We start from the raw sequence: 18794 nt of genomic DNA on the forward strand, positions 1-18794 counted from the left end.
ATTCTGGATCACTGAAATTTTGCCCGGCCAAAATACCAAACTAGGACCTCTCTTCACCCTTGGCCCCAACCTCCTGACCACAAACACATCTCAGTAGCAACCTCTAACTAGTGTTTCGGTGACATTATAAACCCACAGAAATGTTAAAATACGAGACTCATTGTGTATTCCTCACAGCCAGCGTCTATTAAACTGCCAAGAACTTATCTGGTTCTCAATAAATACTTGTTCAGTTTAATTAGCTGGTTAATCTGAATATTAGCTATAACGTATCCAATTCAGAAAACCACAAACATTTAATGAGCACAAACTGTAAACAAGCTCTTGCGAAATCACAGTGAATAAAGCAGAGTTTCTGGTCCCAAGGAGCTGACTATGGCATGGAGAAGACAAAAAACTAAAATGATGATTTCCTTATAAAAATTGAAAATTGAAATTCTGTAATAGAAGTAATAGCAAAGTACTGTAGGAACCTTCGTAAAGATGATGTCTGAGTTGCAATGTGTGTTGTGAGATTGGGAGGTAAGAATGCAAAGGATGGCATTCACAGAAGAGAAGGGGTCGAAGCCATCCTTAATTGGAGGAGTTAGACACCAGTCGAGGAGCATAAGTAAGTTTCAGGCAAGGTAAAACTGTGTGGAAAAAAAGGATGGGACTACAAAGGGGACCCACAGAGTAATTTTAGGATGGTAAGATTCTTCTGTATGGAACTGGGGTGGTAGGTAGCTTTTATGCATTTGTCAAAACCCAAAAAGCTTTACACCGCAAAAAGTGAACTTCAATGTATGCAGATTTTTTTTAAGTCAACCAGGAGATGGGGAGATCCTAGGATGAGACACAGACTGTGACAAAAGAATCGAAAGGTTTCACAAACGTGAGTAGGGGGCTGGTGAAAAGAAGCAGCTAGTGAAGTAACTGGAAAATGTAAGACTAAAGACAGATGCAAGTCCACCTACATGTTGTAGTCTAGTTGGTAAGTCGTTTCTCACAGGGTTCCAAATTAAAAATTCAAAAACTGGGGCGCCTGGGTGGCACAGCGGTTAGGCATCTGCCTTCGGCTCAGGGCGTGATCCTGGCGTCGTGGGATCAAACCCCACATCAGGCTCCTCTGCTGGGAGACTGCCTCTTCCTCTCCCACTCCCCCTGCTTGTGTTCCCTCTTTCTCTGGCTGTCTCTATCTCTGTCGAATAAATAAATAAAATCTTTAATAAATAAATAAATAAATAAATAATAAAAATTTAAAAAATTCAGAAACTGTTTTACATGTACACTGGAAATGAACCAATAAGAAAATAGAGGGTGGTTGGCGGGAGCCAGGTTCATTGTCACTGGCAAGGGGAATTAAGGATAAGCAGGAAGGAAAGATAAGAATAGGCCATTGGATGCTAGATTTGAGTCAGAGGCATCAGCATGGACTCACTGTTAGCTTAGTATGGACACAGACGGACAGATATCATTACAGATGTGTGCATGGACATGAGTAGTATACACACAAGTGTATTTCCTAGTTGTGTCATCAGCAGGGCCTAAGAAGCAATGACATCCCACTAGCAATGAGCGCACCAAGTGCCCATACCTTGGTTTCCGACACCATCCCCCAATAAAAGTAACCAGGGCTCCTTGGAGTCATGACTGATTCTAGGGCTGGGGCCGGGAAGATACAAGATAAGCCAAGAATATCTCACGTGCCAAAAAGTTAAAAAAGTACTCAAAAAACAAAAGGATGGGGGCATAGACAAAGAATGCAGGGGCCAGTCTGAAAGATCCTCACTGGTCGAAGCTGTAATAATTTGAGACATAAATAGTGTAGCATTGGATGTAACCCAAAGTATGTAATAAACACCTATGAGTCCATACTTAGCTGTAAATAAATGACCAGGTGAATAATACTTGTGAGCTTAGAGACAAGTCTTCTTTACAGAATAATTTCAAATAATTTATGTAGATACCCCCCCACCAGGGGATAAAGCTGAATCACACACACACACACACCACACAAACCACACACACACACACCCCTTGAATGTGGGGCATAGTTAGTGACTTGCATCTAAAGAAAAGAGTATACAAAAGGGGAAAAAATAAAAGTAACTTTATAGTGAAGAAATCTGGCAAACACTTCCTTAACCAGATGATCAAGTTTAACATCATAGATAAGTCATGTTAGTAACGTATTCAAATCATGCCATGTGATAAGAATGGCACTTTACCTCTGCAATTCTCCTCCAAAAAACCCATAACCCCAGCCTAACCATGAGAAAAACATCGGACAAACCCAAATCGAGAGAAGGCTACAAACACCCAGCACTAGACCTCAAAACTGTCAAGGTTATTGAAAACAAGGAAAGACTTGAAAAACAGTCACAGACCAGAGGAGACCAAGGAGGGAATGGTGTGTGAGGTAATGTGGTATATCCTGGATGGAATCTTGGGGAGAGAAAAGAGGACATTGGTGAAAAAGAAAAAAAAAAAAAAACACTGAAATCCAAGCAGAGTCTGAAGTTTAGTTAATGGTGATATGCCAACGTGGGTTTCCCAGTCGTGAGAAATGTACCATAGCAAAGTTAGAGATTAACTGTAGTGGAAACAGGGCGGGAAGTCTATGGGAATTATTGGACCTAGCATTGCACCTTTTCTGTAAATCTAAAACTATTCTAAAACAAAAAGATTCTTTTTTAAGTGCAGAATAAGTTGGAAAAAGTAAGAAATATGGCGTAGAGTATCAGGTGATGGAGACAATGACAGGCGATAAGGCTTGGAAAGTTTGGGATCAGATTCTAGGAGCTGGGCCTGCAGTGGCTTTGACAAGTAAGGATTTTATGACTCTCACCCAAAAAAAAGAAAAAAAAAAGGGAATGCTCTATACAAAGCAAGCAGGTAGAGGAGGAGTTCTTGCCCTCACCATCATTAGCACGTGGTTTCCGTGTTGCATTTTATAATTACAAAATGTCACACTGCATCAGCATTCCTGTAGGAAAAAGTGAAGAGTGAGTCGCAAAGGAGCTACCTCCCAGGCCCTGCCCAGGGAACGTGCACGTCTTCTCTCTGGCCAGAATTGGATCACGTGGACATTCCTAGCTGCAAGAGAGTCTGGAGAACGTCACGCTCCTCAGTGCGCACAACACCCCCCTGAACAAAATCAGCATCCTACTTGTAAACAAGAGCAGATATGGAGAGATTGACTAGCAGTACAGGCTGAGAGAAAGGGCTTTTATTTGGTCCTCCGGACAGTAAGAGTTTCATCCATTTTCAAGCAAAGCAATAGCACGATTGCACGCATGTTCTCAAAAGACCACTCTGGCAGCTTTAGGCATGACTCAGCAGAGCATTTTTTTTTTCAGTCTTTGTTGTATCAGAACTTTCTCTGAGAGTTTCATGAGAGTTTTAGATTCTCTCCCTGGGGTACTGGGGAGCGGTGGGAGAAATTGTACACAGGCACAGAATTTTCTAAGCCATCGCAGGGTGGGAGTCAAACTTTCTGAAGCTCACAGATGTCAGGAAAGAACACCTGGCAAAGAGGTTGAATCGGAGGGTGCGGACACCAAAGGCAGAAGGACTGATGGGGATGCTTTGAGGTTATCTAAGCGGAGGGATGACAAAGGGCCAAACCAAGCAGGTAGTCTTAGAAATTGGGGGGGGGGGGGAATCGATTAGAAAGATGACCTGAACTAGAAACAACAGCACTTGGTATTTAATTATATAGGCAAATTAGATTGGTTTGGGAGAATCAGGGAAGACACCATTACAACATTTTTCTCTAAAATAACTGAAAGGATGATTATGCTAGTAACCAAACAGGGACTGTGGGGAAGGGGGAAGGGGACAGACCATGAGTGTGGTTTGAGCCTGCAAGTGTAGAGTGCCTGCTGTAGGTCCAGCTGCAAACATACCTCGGGCAGAATGAACTCCAGAGCCGACCTCAGGAGAGGCTCGGACTGCCCAAGAAGCAGTGGCAGGCAATGAACACCAAGTGATCTCTGATGCAGTCATGTTCAAAACACCCTGACGTGATCGAGCCTTCTCTTTTCCATCTTCAGTGTGAAACCATTTCAAACACGACGATAGATTGCTCTCAACACAAAGCTCTTTTTAAAAATGATTATGTGACATACAAGCAATAGCAGGTTTCTGTCCATCTCTACTTTCAGCCTTGAAATTAGAATTTGCTCCTTCAAGAAACGAGTTTCCCATGTCCAAAGTCAAATCGACAACATGGGCTATGAGTGTTATAATCTTATAATTGCTCCTAAAGAATGGCTGAGCAAAGTTCTAACACGGTGCTGGGGAAGACAGGGGCTGACAGATGATAGACAGGACGAGGTACAGAGTCTGGCTTCAAAACTGACCAGCGGGGGCGCCTGGGTGGCTCAGTCCCTTAAGCATCTGCCTTCGGCTCAGGTCATGATCTTAGGGGTTCCGGGATCAAGGCCCACGTCTGGCTCCCTGCTCAGCAAGGAGCCTGCTTCTCTCTTTCCCTCTGCCTGTCCCCCCACTCATGTGTGTGCTCTCGTTTTCTCTAATAAATAAATAAAAGCTTTAAAAAAAAAACCTGTCTAACATTGTGATGATCTTGGTTAATTTACCAAACCTTGCATAGCCTCCCTTTCCTCATCTATAAAATAAGGTTTAAAAAAAATGCCTAGGCAAGCAGAGAAAGACAATTATCATATGGTTTCACTCATTTATGGAACATAAGAAGTAGGAAGATCGGCAGGAGAAGAAAAGGAAGAAGAAGGGGCAGGTAAACAGAAGGGGGAATGAACCATGAGAGACTATGGACTCTGGGAAGCAAACTGAGGGCTTCAGAGGGGAGGGGGGTGGGGGAATGGGACAGGCTGGTGATGGGTATTAAGGAGGGCACGTATTGCATGGTGCACTGGTTGTTATACGCAAGTAATGAATCATGGAACTTTACATCAAAAAATAGGGATGTACTGTATGGGGACTAAAATAATATAATAAAAAATATTATTAAAAAAATAAATAAATGAAAAGTTTTAAAAATGCCTAGATATAGCAGCCCACAGTAGGGTCACTGTGAGAACTGAGTCAAAGACTGGGGCACCTGGGTGGCTCAGTTGCTTAGGTGGCTGACTCGATTTCTGCTCAGGTCATGAACTCAGAATCCTGGGATCAAGCTCCACGTGGGGCTCCAAGCTCAGCATGGAGTCCGCTTGAGATTCTCTCTCTCCCTCTCCGTCTGCCCCTCCCCCACTCTCTCTCTCTCACCCTCTCTAAAATAAATCAATAAATCGAAAGAAAGAAAGAAAGAAAGAAAGAAAGAAAGAAAGAAAGAAAGAAAGACCATGAGACCATGCCTGGAGCGTAGTAAGTCTCAAATAAATGTTACCTTGTAGCAGTAGCCAGACAATAACAGGAAGGGTAATGTTTGCCTGCTTAATTCCACGTATATCGTGATTCTGGATCAAACCAGCAAAGTTTCTCAAATTATTGTAGAAATGTTTTCAGTTACATAGTCACTCATCAACTTGCCAAGATGCATAATATTTTGCAGCAAATGAGTAATAAAACATTGAATCAATTCAATTTGTCACCCGTTTACAACTTGAGGAAAAAGGAGGCTGATTTAAAAGAGAGGGGGGACAAATGCGAGTCAGTTATTTCTTTTAATTTATTGTTCTTTCAGATGGCTGGCATTTTTAAAGTCTCATTTTGAGAGGAAAAGTCAGTCCGCCAGCTGTGAATTTCCCCATCTTTGTAGAAAAACATGGCTTCCTAACACCTACAAGGACTCCCAAAGGAAGAAGAGGTGATGCCCATTGCGATGTCACAGTCTTCCTGCAGAAATGTGATGAACACGGCAGGCCGAACAGAAAGGAATAGGCAAGGGGCGCCTGGGTGGCACAGCGGTTAAGCGTCTGCCTTCGGCTCAGGGCGTGATCCTGGCGTTATGGGTTCAAGCCCCACATCAGGCTCCTCTGCTGTGAGCCTGCTTCTTCCTCTCCCACTCCCCCTGCTTGTGTTCCCTCTCTCGCTGGCTGTCTCTATCTCTGTCAAATAAATAAATAAAATCTTTAAAAAAAAAAAAAAAAGAAAGGAATAGGCAAGATTACAAGGTCTGTAAAACATCAGCAAAAACAAATCCCACCTATTGAAAGGATGACATTTGATGGAAGCACAATGGAATTGGCTCTCTTTGTAGCAAAAATTTAAGGGCAGTTACCTTGCAAGAAGAGAAAGAAACTGTAATTAATTAATGCCAGTGGTTTTGTCCATAATGAAGAAGACACAATGTGCCACCATTCACCTCATTTGCATTCGATTCGGAAGACACTTCTCATGCCATTTTATTTTAGGTTATTAGTTTGGTGATGGATGGAAACCAGGGACCTTGAACATAGCAAAGAACATTTTCTTCTAGTCCCTTTAACTTGGAACTAGAATATATGCAGCTTGGTGTCCTACATATTGTGGGCAGCTAAGAACTATTGATCATTTTGACCTTGAGATGAGTAATTACAAGAGAAAGTAATTGTAAATCTTGAGTGTCAACTAATACTTTTATTTTTTTATATTTTTAAAAAGAGTTTACTTATTTATCTGACAGAGAGAGAGAGTACAAGCAGGGGGAGCAGCAGAGGGAGAGGGAGAAGCAGGCTCCCCCTTGAGCAGGGAGCCCGATGCAGGACTCCATCCCGGGACCCGTGTCAGGCTCTCCACTGGGAAGGGAGTCTGAGTCTCCCTCGCCCTTTGCCCCTCTCCCCACTTGTGCTCTCTTTGTCTCTCTCAAATAAATAAATAGTTTTTTTTCGGGGGGGGGCATATTCTGACAGCCTATGCTGACTTCACGCACTTGGACCATAACCCAAGTCAAAGGCAATAAAATAGTGAGAGCTGCCTTGTGAGCTAGGAACTCTTATTTTAACCCACGAAGAAACCAGGATGCACAGAAACTGACTTGCCCGAAGGCATGCAGAACCACAGCCTGAACTTGCTTTGACTTTAGAACAGTTCTTCTTACCCTTGGATGCCTGCCTCTCTCAGAAGGGGCTGGAAAGTCGTTAGAAGATATGCTCCCCACCACCCACAATTTAACCACAAAACGTCCAGGGCAGTGAGATGGGGTGGCAGAAGTTCAGCGCCCTCTGCATGAACCCCTTCTCCATCAAGGCAGCTGATATGATCCCCATGGGACCCAAGACCCCCAGTCCCAAAGATGCACAGATGGAGATGGTCCTGGGGCCACCAAGGCTATAGCGGAGGAGGGAGACCCAGAAGGAAGGAGCAGGGGCTGGCCCACTGACAGCCTCAAGACGGAGGGCAAGACAGTATTTCGCATTTGAATAATCATGGTAATGCATGAATTTCATTAAGGATTTTTCTCAAACCGTATTTTTATCTGTTTACAGAAGTAATACATATTCATTATAATAAGCTTGGAAAACACATAAATAAAAAGAAGAAAATAAGTCACTTAGAATATCCCTACCAAGCACAACCACATTTACCAATGTGATGCATTAATTTGTTTTGTTTTATGTAAATACATACATTAATGCCTCCCTGAAAGTGACACAATCTTGTTCTTGCTATTTTATAACCTGTTTTTTCAGGTGATTTTTCATCCCCCTGTTTCCGAAGCACATGTGTTCCCCTCTGAGTTCCGTCGTAACTCCTTTACTGGCTGTGGGCATGGTACCCTCTTTGTACACGTTATTAGAATTTCCTTAAGCAGTCTCTAATTCTGAGATGTCAAGGTAGTTTCTAGCTTGTTACTCCTACAATGCTTTCTGGACAAACAGATTTAGCCCGACCATGATTATTTCCCCAGAAGACATTTCTAGACGGAAGTGTTAGGCCGAATTACTTATGCATATTTTTAAGGCTTTTCATGAAAACTGCCCAGATGACCCCTACAGAGGATGAGCTGAGTTAGAGTCCCGCCAGGAATGTGCGAGAACGCTTTCCTCAAAAACAAGGTACGAAAAGCACCTCAATTATTGAACGCAATGCAGTTTCACAATCAAAACGTAACTAGATTAGAGCAAGGACAGGCTTATTCCATCCTCTCTTACAGGGACTGCTTCTCTTCCAAAAACTCCCCGCCCCCATTCTCCTTCTACCTTCCTGTTATCAAGAGAACAGCCCTTTATGGTGATTAACACAATATAATAAAATAAAATTAAAAAAAAAAAAAAAAAAAACAGCCCTAACTCTACCATTGGTTTACCTGGGGAACAATGGTGCCCTCTCCCCACAGAGCCTGGGGTACAGATTTTATCTAACTGTAAATTCTTACCCTTTGAAAGACTGGAACGCTTTCTGGGTTGCTGACTCAAGGGAACATTCCTTTGAAGGTAAAAGATCTATTAACATATAAAAGAACAGTACACCTGGGCAAATCACCCATCAACTCAGATAATCTGTCTTCCTGGAAAAACGACTTCACACTATGGAAAAGTTCCCTGCTCAAATCCAGACAGGTTCGACCTATTTGGGTTTCTTCGGTGATAAGAAAGGTTCATAGATCCTGAAAAACCTTAAGAGCCCAGGATCCTAGTAAGGAAAGATTGGACGCCACTGATGAAGTAAGAAGTGACTGGAGTTCGAGATCCATTCAGTTCCAGTCTGTTCGAGAAAAGCTAATTCATGGCAGAAGCCCATGATTAATTTTAGAATAAACAATATCATGACTCAAGTGAGTTATTAGTAACTGGAGAGGGGAAGCACATTTAGTAAAAACAGGACTTAGTCAGACATGTAATTCTTTCCTTAGCTCAGTAAAGTTAAGTGTGGCAAAAACGCCAGAAACAGCTTTGCAATTGGAATATGCAATTTAGAATAAGTAAAGATGACTCCCAGGTAGTTTATTGCTTTAACTACATCGAGGCATGTCCCCGTAGCAGACAGCATAATGACTTTCATTTCATTTTTGGCGTGTGCCAAATTTCTTCAGTTAGTTTTGCTTTATTGGCTTCGTGCAATTTATTGCGGCACTAGAATGCGATTGTAATGCAACTAGTATTTTAGTTTTATCTTCCACTGGTAATTTTTCTTCTTTATGGTGACTACACTGTCTGCATTAATACAAGCCATAGAAATTATACAGTGTGCAAACTTGTTTTCGGCAGCTCCTTCTCTCACGATGAGCAGAACCGTAAGAGCCAACTCCCATAGCACGGTGAGAGCCAAGTATTCGCCAAAAGAGAAGCAACAGCGTGTATAACAGCATTTACAGCTCCATAAAGTGATTTATTTGACTAAGAACTTCTAGAAAGCCAATGTTCCCATGGATTCAAAAAGAGGCGAAACGTTCTTTAAGATCTTCTAAGTATTCTTCCAATAAATCCCTGGAATACAGACCCAGTGCCAAAGGTAGCAGCGTTTGGGGGTGACTGGAACCCCTCGGAGAGTCTTCAAAAATATGTTTACTCAGCCTGCTTTGCATGTATTGGTCTGGTCAGCTTCACACCACTGTAAGCTGCTAGGGAATTATTTAACTATTTCCAATTGGCTGAAAGTTGGCTGAGCAATGTGCCAAATGGGATTTTACCTAGAGTTAGACCAGTTCAATAATATACATCATCACATTAAAGGCGTTTTCCTACAAAAGGAAGAATTCTTACTCCAATACATATGGCAAACTTGCCACCTTATTCTAGGCATCTTTGCAGAGCTGTGTAAGAAAGAAAGAATTAAGTCAGATTCGTCATCTAGGCCTGGCTGAAAACATGTCTCTCAACCATGTTCTTTTATCCTGCCTAGATTTTGCTGTCATGTATCCCAGACTAAGGTATATATCTTTAAGAGTCCCCTGTTAAAATCCAGATTTCCCAGTGGCAGTGGCATAGCAAACTATTGCCAGTCATTACCTCTTAATAAAATGAGTTTATCTGATTGATATGCAAACACAGCAGAGCCATGATGGCGTAGCATATGGGATGGTTATGTTTTGGTAGAAGAGGGGAAAGTCCAAAACATGAGCTCCACACTCATGAGTAATCTCGGGTAGCACAGGGCACTGGGGGTCCAAGGACAGCTGAGAAACAGTCCAAAATAGGGGGTTCCAGTGGACAGGAGTGTTGGGAAATCAAAGGAGGGCATGAAAAGGGAAAATATAAGTGAATTGTGGTAAAATAAAATAAATAAAATAAAATAACAAGTGCTGGTGAATATGTGGAGAAACTGAATCCTTCATGCAGTGCTTTTGGGAATGCAAAGTGGTACAACCGTTGTGGAAAACAACCTGGCATTTCCTCAAAAGGACCCAGCAATCCCATTCCTGAATATATGCCGAAGAGAACTGAAAACATATGTCCACACGAAAGCTTCTATGTGATTGTTCATAGCAGTGTTATTCACAATAGCTGAAAAGTAGAAACAACCCAAATATTCATACAATACTATGAATGGATAAACAAAATGTAGTATAGCCATACAATGGAATATTATGTAGGAAGAAAAAGGAGTGAAATACCGACACCTGTACTACACGGATGAACCTTGAAAATATTATGTTAAGGGAAAGAAGCCAGTTGCAAAAGACCACAGACTGTATGATTCCACTTATAGGAAGCGTCCAGAATAGGCAAATCTATAGAGACAGAAAGTAGATTAATAGTTGCCTGGAGCTGGGGGATATAGGAGATGGGGAGTAACTACTAATGGGCATGGAGTTTCTTTTGGGGAGATGAAAGTGTTTTACAATTAAATTATGATGATGGTTGCACAACCTTGTGCATACACTAGTGAACGTTGAATTTTGTATTTAAATTAATTAAAGGGTATCTACATTATCTCAATAAAGTTTTATAAGGGGCGCCTGGATGGCTCAGTTGGTTAAGCATCTGACTCTTGGTTTCTGTTCAGGTCATGATCTCAGGGTTGTGGGATCAAGCCCCTTGACAGGCTCTGTGCTAAGCACAGATCTGCTGGAGATTCTCTCCCTCTCCCTCTCTCTCCCTCTGCAGCTCCCCATGCTCATGTTCCCTCTCTCTCAAATAAATAAAATCTTTTATAAATAAATAAATACATAAATACATAAATAAATAAATCTATCTATCTAAAATATTAGTTGTACCTGGACTTGACCCAGGCTCCTCATTCAGTATCATTACCTATATTTCTAATTAACTTATTTTTTTTAAGATTTTATTTATTTATTTGACAAAGTGAGAGACAGCCAGCGAGAGAGGGAACACAGGCAGGGGAAGTGGGAGAGGAAGAAGCAGGCTCCAGCAGAGGAGGGAGCCTGATGTGGGGCTCGATTCCAGGACTCAAAGAACAGAAGGCAGCTGAAGGTAGATGCCTAACGACTGAGCCACCCAGGCATCCCTCTAATTAACTTCTAACTAATTTATTCTGAAACAGTATAAAAACGGATAGCTTAAAACTTCAAATGTAAAGAAAGTAAAGCTAAAAACCAAGTAGAACTGTATTTGAATCTGAGCTCCAGGACTTCTTGGACCCCTGAGGTAGACAGTTTGCCTAGATCATGACTGTTGGTTCTTGCCCTGACCAAGCATCAAGTACCAGCCTCCCAACCTGTTTACCATCCTATCTTGCTGTGAATAAACACCTATGTCTTCAAAATAAGTTCCAGATTCTAAGTTTCCATAAATAAAATTTGGGGGTCCAAAGAATTTTTAAAAATTATCATTCATTAGGGACAGATTGAACATACTCCTGATTGTCATCCAACACATCTGAGCCACCAGGAGAATGGTAATCTGGCCTCTTCATTTGAATGTCTGGGAAGAAAAAAATAAAATTGACAAAAATTGACCAAAAAAATAATAAACTTGACAAAATTAGGGAGCTGACGTCACAACTGGAACACATAGGAAGCTACATAGACATTCAGGTTCAAAGCCCCTCAGAAATACTTTCAGTTGCCAAAAATTTACTTTTAAAGAAATTTAGATTTAGCCTTAACAGATTTGGAGGCATGGCGACCCATGACATGACTTAGGTGAGAAACTGTAGAAAACCAAGTACCTACTGATAAGTGAGTTAGTCTTCTTTATTTTTTTTTTTTCAGTAGGCTCCGTGCCCAACACGGAGCCCAACTCAGGACCCAAACTCACAACCCCAAGATCTAGACCTGAGCTGAGATCAAGAGTCAGAGGCCTAACTGACTGAGTCTCCGAGGCGCCCCAAGAAAGAGTTAGTTTTTTGGAGCTTACAGTCCAAAGATGACCCCTCCATGTTTTGTAGAATCCCAAATTCTCTATAGCTGAGTATAGGAAAGTCCTCTATCCCGGCATATCTCATTCCCTTTAAGACAAAGTGTAGACGTTTACCCCAATCCTTACTAACAATTCTACATGAAATGTCTCTTCATATTATAGATCCCTAGACCTAACATAGAGTTTACCCCATCTTCAAAAAGAGCTTTCCTTCACTCATTGAAGATTACAGACTCATTAACTTGAAGGATTGATTCTCAGAATTCCATATTGTTTATCTTCTCAGTAAGTCTCTCAACCAAGCACCTTGCATGAAGAGTAAAAAAGCAACTCTACACTCTGCTGCTTTTATATGATGAGTCTTCTTGAGGAGTTAGTTATGAACAGTGTAAGACTTCATAACATACTTATTAATCTATCATCAGCATTTGATTCTCTGGACAGGGACTGTCTTTTCACTAAACTTGATGATCCTGGCAAACATCCCAGATGATTAACATCGCCCAAAACCCATATCATAATACTATTGCCAGAATCAGAGTGGCTAGGCATGATCTTAAGTCAGGCAAAGTTCCATTTTTAAACTGGATAAAACAGGGCTTTTTATATCCTACTTCATTTCAGTTTTTACGTATGAGGTAATCTGATCCTATTTCAGACGAATGGGATACCTGCCCTCCCACCATAGTTAATAGGAAGATGGATGAGTTACATGGGGCATAGCTTTACAATGTCAAAGCCTTAAGACCCAACTCAAACTGTTAGCTAACCACTGTCAAAAAAAGCAGTTCAAATTCAACTATGTAAAAAGAAGGAGAAGAAGAAGGACGAGGAGGAAGAGGAGAGGAAGAATAAGACAAAGAAGGAGGGGGAGGAGGGGGGAGAGGAGGAGGGAAAGGAGGAGCAGAAAGAGAGAAAGAAAAAAAGATTGATTTGGGCAGGAATCCATTGATGTTCAAATGGAAAATACTACAGAGCTTCATGTTACCGCGTGCTATAACCGAAGGGTATGATCTTTAGCTAATTCATCCTGGTGGGCCTATGTGCTTCACCAAATAGGCGAAGAGGCTTCAGCTGGAACTCCCTGCAGGCCACTCCATGCCCATAAAGCCCACTAGAACCATGGTCTTCCAGTTTTCTTTGCCACAGTGTTCCCTTGATGTGGAATTAGAGTTCCTCCAGGCTCCCAAGCACAGTCCTAGCTCCATTTTAAGGAAAATGGTTTTTGTCTGCAGGATTCCCTGTGGCTTACCAGCATGCAAACTTGAGATAACCCCTGCTGCTTCAGGACAAACACAAAGGCTTTTACAACTTCTTTTCTGAATGGAAAGTCGTCTTTGTTAGCTGGGATCTAGAATACTATCTACTGCTTCCCTGGATAATAGTACAATAGATCCATCCTTGAAAGCTCATACACTAAAAGCTAATTCTGTATGATCAATCAGAAAAGGAGAGACTGGTTGGTTGGTTGGTTGGTTGTCTGCTTGTTGTTTTATGGTTATCGGATAGCTCACAGAATCTCCATGGAGGGATGCCTGGTGGCTCAGTCAGTTAAGCGACTGCCTCGGCTCAGGTCATGACCCCAGCATCCTGGGATGGAGCCCTGAGTTGGGCTCCCTGCTGAGCAGGAAGCCTGCTTCTCCCTCCGCCTGCCCTCCCCCTGCTTGTGCAGGCTCACTCGCTCTCTCTCTCTCTAACAAATAATTAAATAAAATATTTTTTTTAAAAAGCATCACCATGGGTTGGAGAACCAGGTTTCAGTTTCAGCTTCCAGAAACAATTCCCAAACCATACCTCAGAACTGAGTTGATGAGGAAACCGTTGACCCTGGTCCTGAGATCTGGACACTTGCATTGGTCCATCTGCTTCTCTAACATCAAGAATGCCAATTTCCACCACAGCTGCTGCCCCCTCTACTGAGGAAACCCCACATCCCTGCCTTCTTATAACTTTGGGAACAAAGTTAAAGTCCAATATGGGGGCGCCTGGGTGGCACAGCGGTTAAGCATCTGCCTTCGGCTCAGGGCGTGATCCCGGCGTTCTGGGATCGAGCCCCACATCAGGCTCCTCTGCTATGAGCCTGTTTCTTCCTCTCCCACTCCCCCTGCTTGTGTTCCCTCTCTCGCTGGCTGTCTCTATCTCTGTCAAATAAATAAATAAAATCTTTTTTAAAAAAAAAAAAAGTCCAATATGGATATAACCAACTGGTGGACCCTAAGTTCCATGTCTGGGCCCTAGTTTCAAGGGACACTAAAAAACCAAGTATAGAATATTTTTAGGGTCTATGCAGGGTAGTTTTTGCCTCCAAACTAACACTCAGAAAATGAGGCATTTCCTAAGCCAAGAATGGGATTCAGTTATTGCCTGACCATGACGAATGGCAAATACCTATGACAACCACCATTTGGTGCCATACTTCCAAAAGTATCGTTAAAAAACAACTAGTCTTTAAGAATGAGAGTTTATTATTTACTTGAGAGAGAGACAGAGAGAGTGTGAGTGGGGGGAGGAGCAGAGAGGGAGAAGCAGACTCCACGTTCAGGGCAGAGCCCCACACAGGGCTCGATCTCACAATCCTGAGATCATAACCTGAGTTGAAATCAAAAGTCCATCGCTTAACCAACTGAGCCACCTACGTGCCCCCAGAATCTATATTTTTTTGCAAATTCCTCTGGTAACTCAAATACAGCCTTCAATGACTTGGAGACTGCTTGGTGAAACCTGTCCTTATACTCTTAGCTAAGAGAAAACAAACATGGGCCTGTGTTAGCTTTGCTCCTAAGGTCCCAGAAGTGGCCGCATAAAGAATCCATCCTCAGATTCTGTAGTTACCATGGAAGACACTAAAATTAATAGGTAATAATTAATTTAAGTGTGGTTTATCTGTATGATGAAATCTAGTGCAAAAATTAAAGATGTTAATTATAAAGAGTATTAGATGGCATGGGAAAATAACCATTATACGATATCAAGAGAATAAAGCGTAATAGTCAATATTATGTTGTGTGTGTGTACAACATGTGTAAAGCTCTCAACCATGTAAAATAAATATACACATAAATGGCAAATGTAAGATTTAATGTGCATACTGCACACTTCCCTTCTCTACCCACTAATGGAAAAGAGGTGAGAAAAACTAGGAGAATTTAAGCACAGAAGCTAAGTATGTCAACATAACAGATCTGGGAAAAAGAGGGAAATGAAGAGAAAAGGCTTCAGTTACAAAAGAGAGAAAATGTCTTTTGAGAAGCGGTTGTGACATCAAACTGTTCCAATCCAGATTTTTTTTTTTTTCAGGAAATTCTGGAACATAGATCCTGTCTTCCTTACTAGGTATAAAAGAGAAAGCATGTTGACCAGGGGCAGGGTTTCTCAACCTCAGCACAACTGACATTTGAGGCTGAATAATTCTTTGTTGTAGGGAATTGTTCTGTGTATACTTAGCCTCTATGTACCCAATGTTGGTAGCATCCTGCCCCTCCTCCCCAGTTCTGACAACCAAAAATGTCTCTGACATCATCAAATGTCCCCTAGGGGGCAAAATCGCCCCTGGTTAAGGACCACTGCCCTGGAAGTAGCTAAGTGCCAACAGGACAAACTGAGTAGGAAACCCTCCTGAGAACAGAGCCAACTCTGAGCAAGCAGGACTGAGAAGGAAGGAGGGAATAATAGTGTGGGTCATATTGTTTGTGCCCGGAAAAAGCCTCCCCTGAGGCCAGACTTAACTGGCATCTTTCCAGGAGCTTATAAATCCCCCCCACACACACACTTTGTTTTGGGGTTAAGCTAGTTTAGGTTGAATTTTTTGTTGTTTCCATAATCACGCTCTCTAATGCCCTTAAAGTTTCTTAAGAGAATCAAGCTTAGTGGAGAAATTGGGGAAAAAAAAAAAAAAAGAATCGGAAAGCCTAAAAACATCTTTAGCTGGTGGGAGGAATGGATCATCTACCCAGGGTTCCAGGTGGTAAAATGGTCACCTGAGAGCAATCAAAATCCCCAGCTGGCACCATCAGCAGAAGTAGAGTCCAAGTTCACAGCGACCGACAGGGTGCAGGAACTGCATACTGAGAATTTAATATATACACTAGCCTGAAGCAATGAAACTTGAAGGGCAAATATGGAATCATCCGGTTAGGACCCTTCTGAAAATCAAGGTCATGAATCACCCAAAGAAAATCCATTCCCATTCAAGATGGGCTCTCATTTAAAAATTCCTTAATGGGTTGAGATCCCATGTTGACAGATAAAAGATTTCAAAGTAAGTTGTGAGTCAGCCTCCCATGCAGAAATTTCGAAGGAGGTGGTTGAGGACTAGTTAGGGGACTCTTACACTCCTCACCCACATCAAGGAGGAGACTTGGGTATTGGTGGATTTCTTTGGAGAGTTGTTGGTGTGCCAAGACCCACTCCACACAATGGGGAGAGAGATATAGAGGAATGTCAGACAGCATGGGCTAGTGTCTGACTCCCACCTGAAATCCAACATGCAAGAAGCCGTCTGGTAGGCTGTGGAGAGAAAAGCCAGAGAAAAGACAGATCCTCTGGGTTCAGCCTGTTTTCCCAAATGTGCCTTGGTAAAAGATGCATGTGTGTTTCCCATGGACTGGATGTGGGCCACATAGAAGAGAGAGTTGACATAGGTTCACAGCAAGGTGTAAATAGGCTTCAGCAGAGAGAAATTGAAGGTACCACAAGACCCTAGGAACTGTGAAAAGAACATGAGACAACTGAAGACATGTGCATCCCCCAGATGAAGGAAACATTAGACAGATGGGAAAGGAAGTCTCAGAAGAATCCACAAACACACCGAAGGGAAACGAGTCAACTTTAAACACTTGCCAGACTCAGTTAGCACAGCGCCATCTAATCACAGTACCACTTGGTTAGGAATGTTCTCCTCCCCTCATCTTTTTTCCAGTCCCAGGGGATCAGAAACCATTCTCATTCAGCAAGCAGAAAAAACTGGGGAAAGAAGGAAGAAAGAAAGAAAGAAAGAAAGAAAGAAAGAAAGAAAGAAAGAAGAAAGAAAGAAAGAAAGAAAGAAAGAAAGAAAGAAAGAAAGAAAGAAAAGAAAGAAAGAAAAGAAAGAAAGAAAAGAAAGGAAAGAGGGGCTTGGGTGGCTTAGTCGTTAAGCTCAGGGCGTGCTCAGGGCGTGATCCCGGCATTATGGGATCGAGCCCCACATCAGGCTCCTCTGCTGGGATCCTGCTTCTTCCTCTCCCACTCCCCCTGCCTGTGTTCCCTCTCTCGCTGGCTGTCTCTCTGTCACATAAATAAATAAAATCTTAAAAAAAAAAAAAAGAAAGAAAGAGGGAGGGAGAGAGGATGGGAGGAAGGAAGGAAGGATGAAAGAAAGAAAGAGATTGGGAGGAAGAGAGGGAGGGAGGGGAGAGGGGGGATGCCACGAAGGGAGAAAGAACTCAACCATGTCTCCTTTCCAGAATAACCTGCTGCGAGAGAGAAGCAAAGTCTTGGCCTTTTGATGAAAACTTAAGTACTGAGTATCACATGGGACTGGATATGAACTATGCTTTCAATGTAAAGTGACTGTTGAAATTTCTACTTCCTCAAAGAGTCAAAAAGGCATGGGGCCTGAACAAATTTACAGCCAAGGGCAGTTGAAAAACTAGTCAACCAAGAAAATTTTAAAGGCAGCAGAAATAAAAGTAAACTTTGAGGCAGCTGGCTGGCTCGGTAGGTGGAGTATGTAACTCTTGATCTTGGGATTGTGAGTTTGAGTTCCACATTGGGTGTAGAGCTTACTTAAAATCCTTTTTTAAAAAAAAGTAAAATTGGTTTCCAATTGCACACTTCCCCAAAGTACCAGTTTATCCTTACAATTCATATGAGGAAACTAAACCTCATGAGAGAGAGACAAGAAAAGCAACAAATTGCCGAATTACGTCCTTAAGAAATTTAGATAATGAATCCATCACTAAAAACAAATCCTTAAAAATAACTATTTTGTTTTTTAAATATAAAGGAATAGAATTTATTAGACAAGACTGGATATTATTTAAAAAGAACAGAACAGGGGTGCCTGGCTGGCTCAGTCAGTAGAGCACGCAACTCTTGATCTCAGGGTTGTGAGTTCAAGCCCCACACTGGGGGTAAAGTTGAAAGAAAAAAAGAAAGAAAGAAAGAAAGAAAGAAAGAAAGAAAGAAAGAAAGAAAGAAAGAAAGAAAGAAAGAAAGAAAGAAAGAAAGAAAGAAAGAAAGAAAGAAAGAAAGAAAGAAAGAAAGGAGGAAGGAAGGGAGGGAGGAAGGAAGAACAGGAACGCTTAAAAAAAAACCTAGCTAAGTAGAAGCTTGAAAATGAAAAATACAGTCCACGCAATAAAAATAATTGGAGGGTTGGTTGAACAGACACTGGGGAAAAGAAATTCAGTAAACTGGAAGATAAGTCTTAGGAAATCATGCAGAGCTCCTTTGAGCAAAGATCCTGGTATTGCATCACTGGGGGGTCTTCTTAGCATCTACTCCTCCACATGACCCCCACCCCTTCCTACCGGTTCGTATCAGCCAGATCCTGCCACTGGGAGGGGTAGGGTGTTGTTTCCTCCCAAAGCAGTGGCTGTATTTCCTCATTTGGGCTACTCTGTGACCTGATCATAAGTCACGGTCAGAAAGCAATGAGTGGCAAGA

The sequence above is a fragment of the Ailuropoda melanoleuca genome, chromosome 10, assembly GCF_002007445.2.
Source record: "Ailuropoda melanoleuca isolate Jingjing chromosome 10, ASM200744v2, whole genome shotgun sequence".
In the NCBI taxonomy this organism is placed as follows: domain Eukaryota; kingdom Metazoa; phylum Chordata; class Mammalia; order Carnivora; family Ursidae; genus Ailuropoda; species Ailuropoda melanoleuca.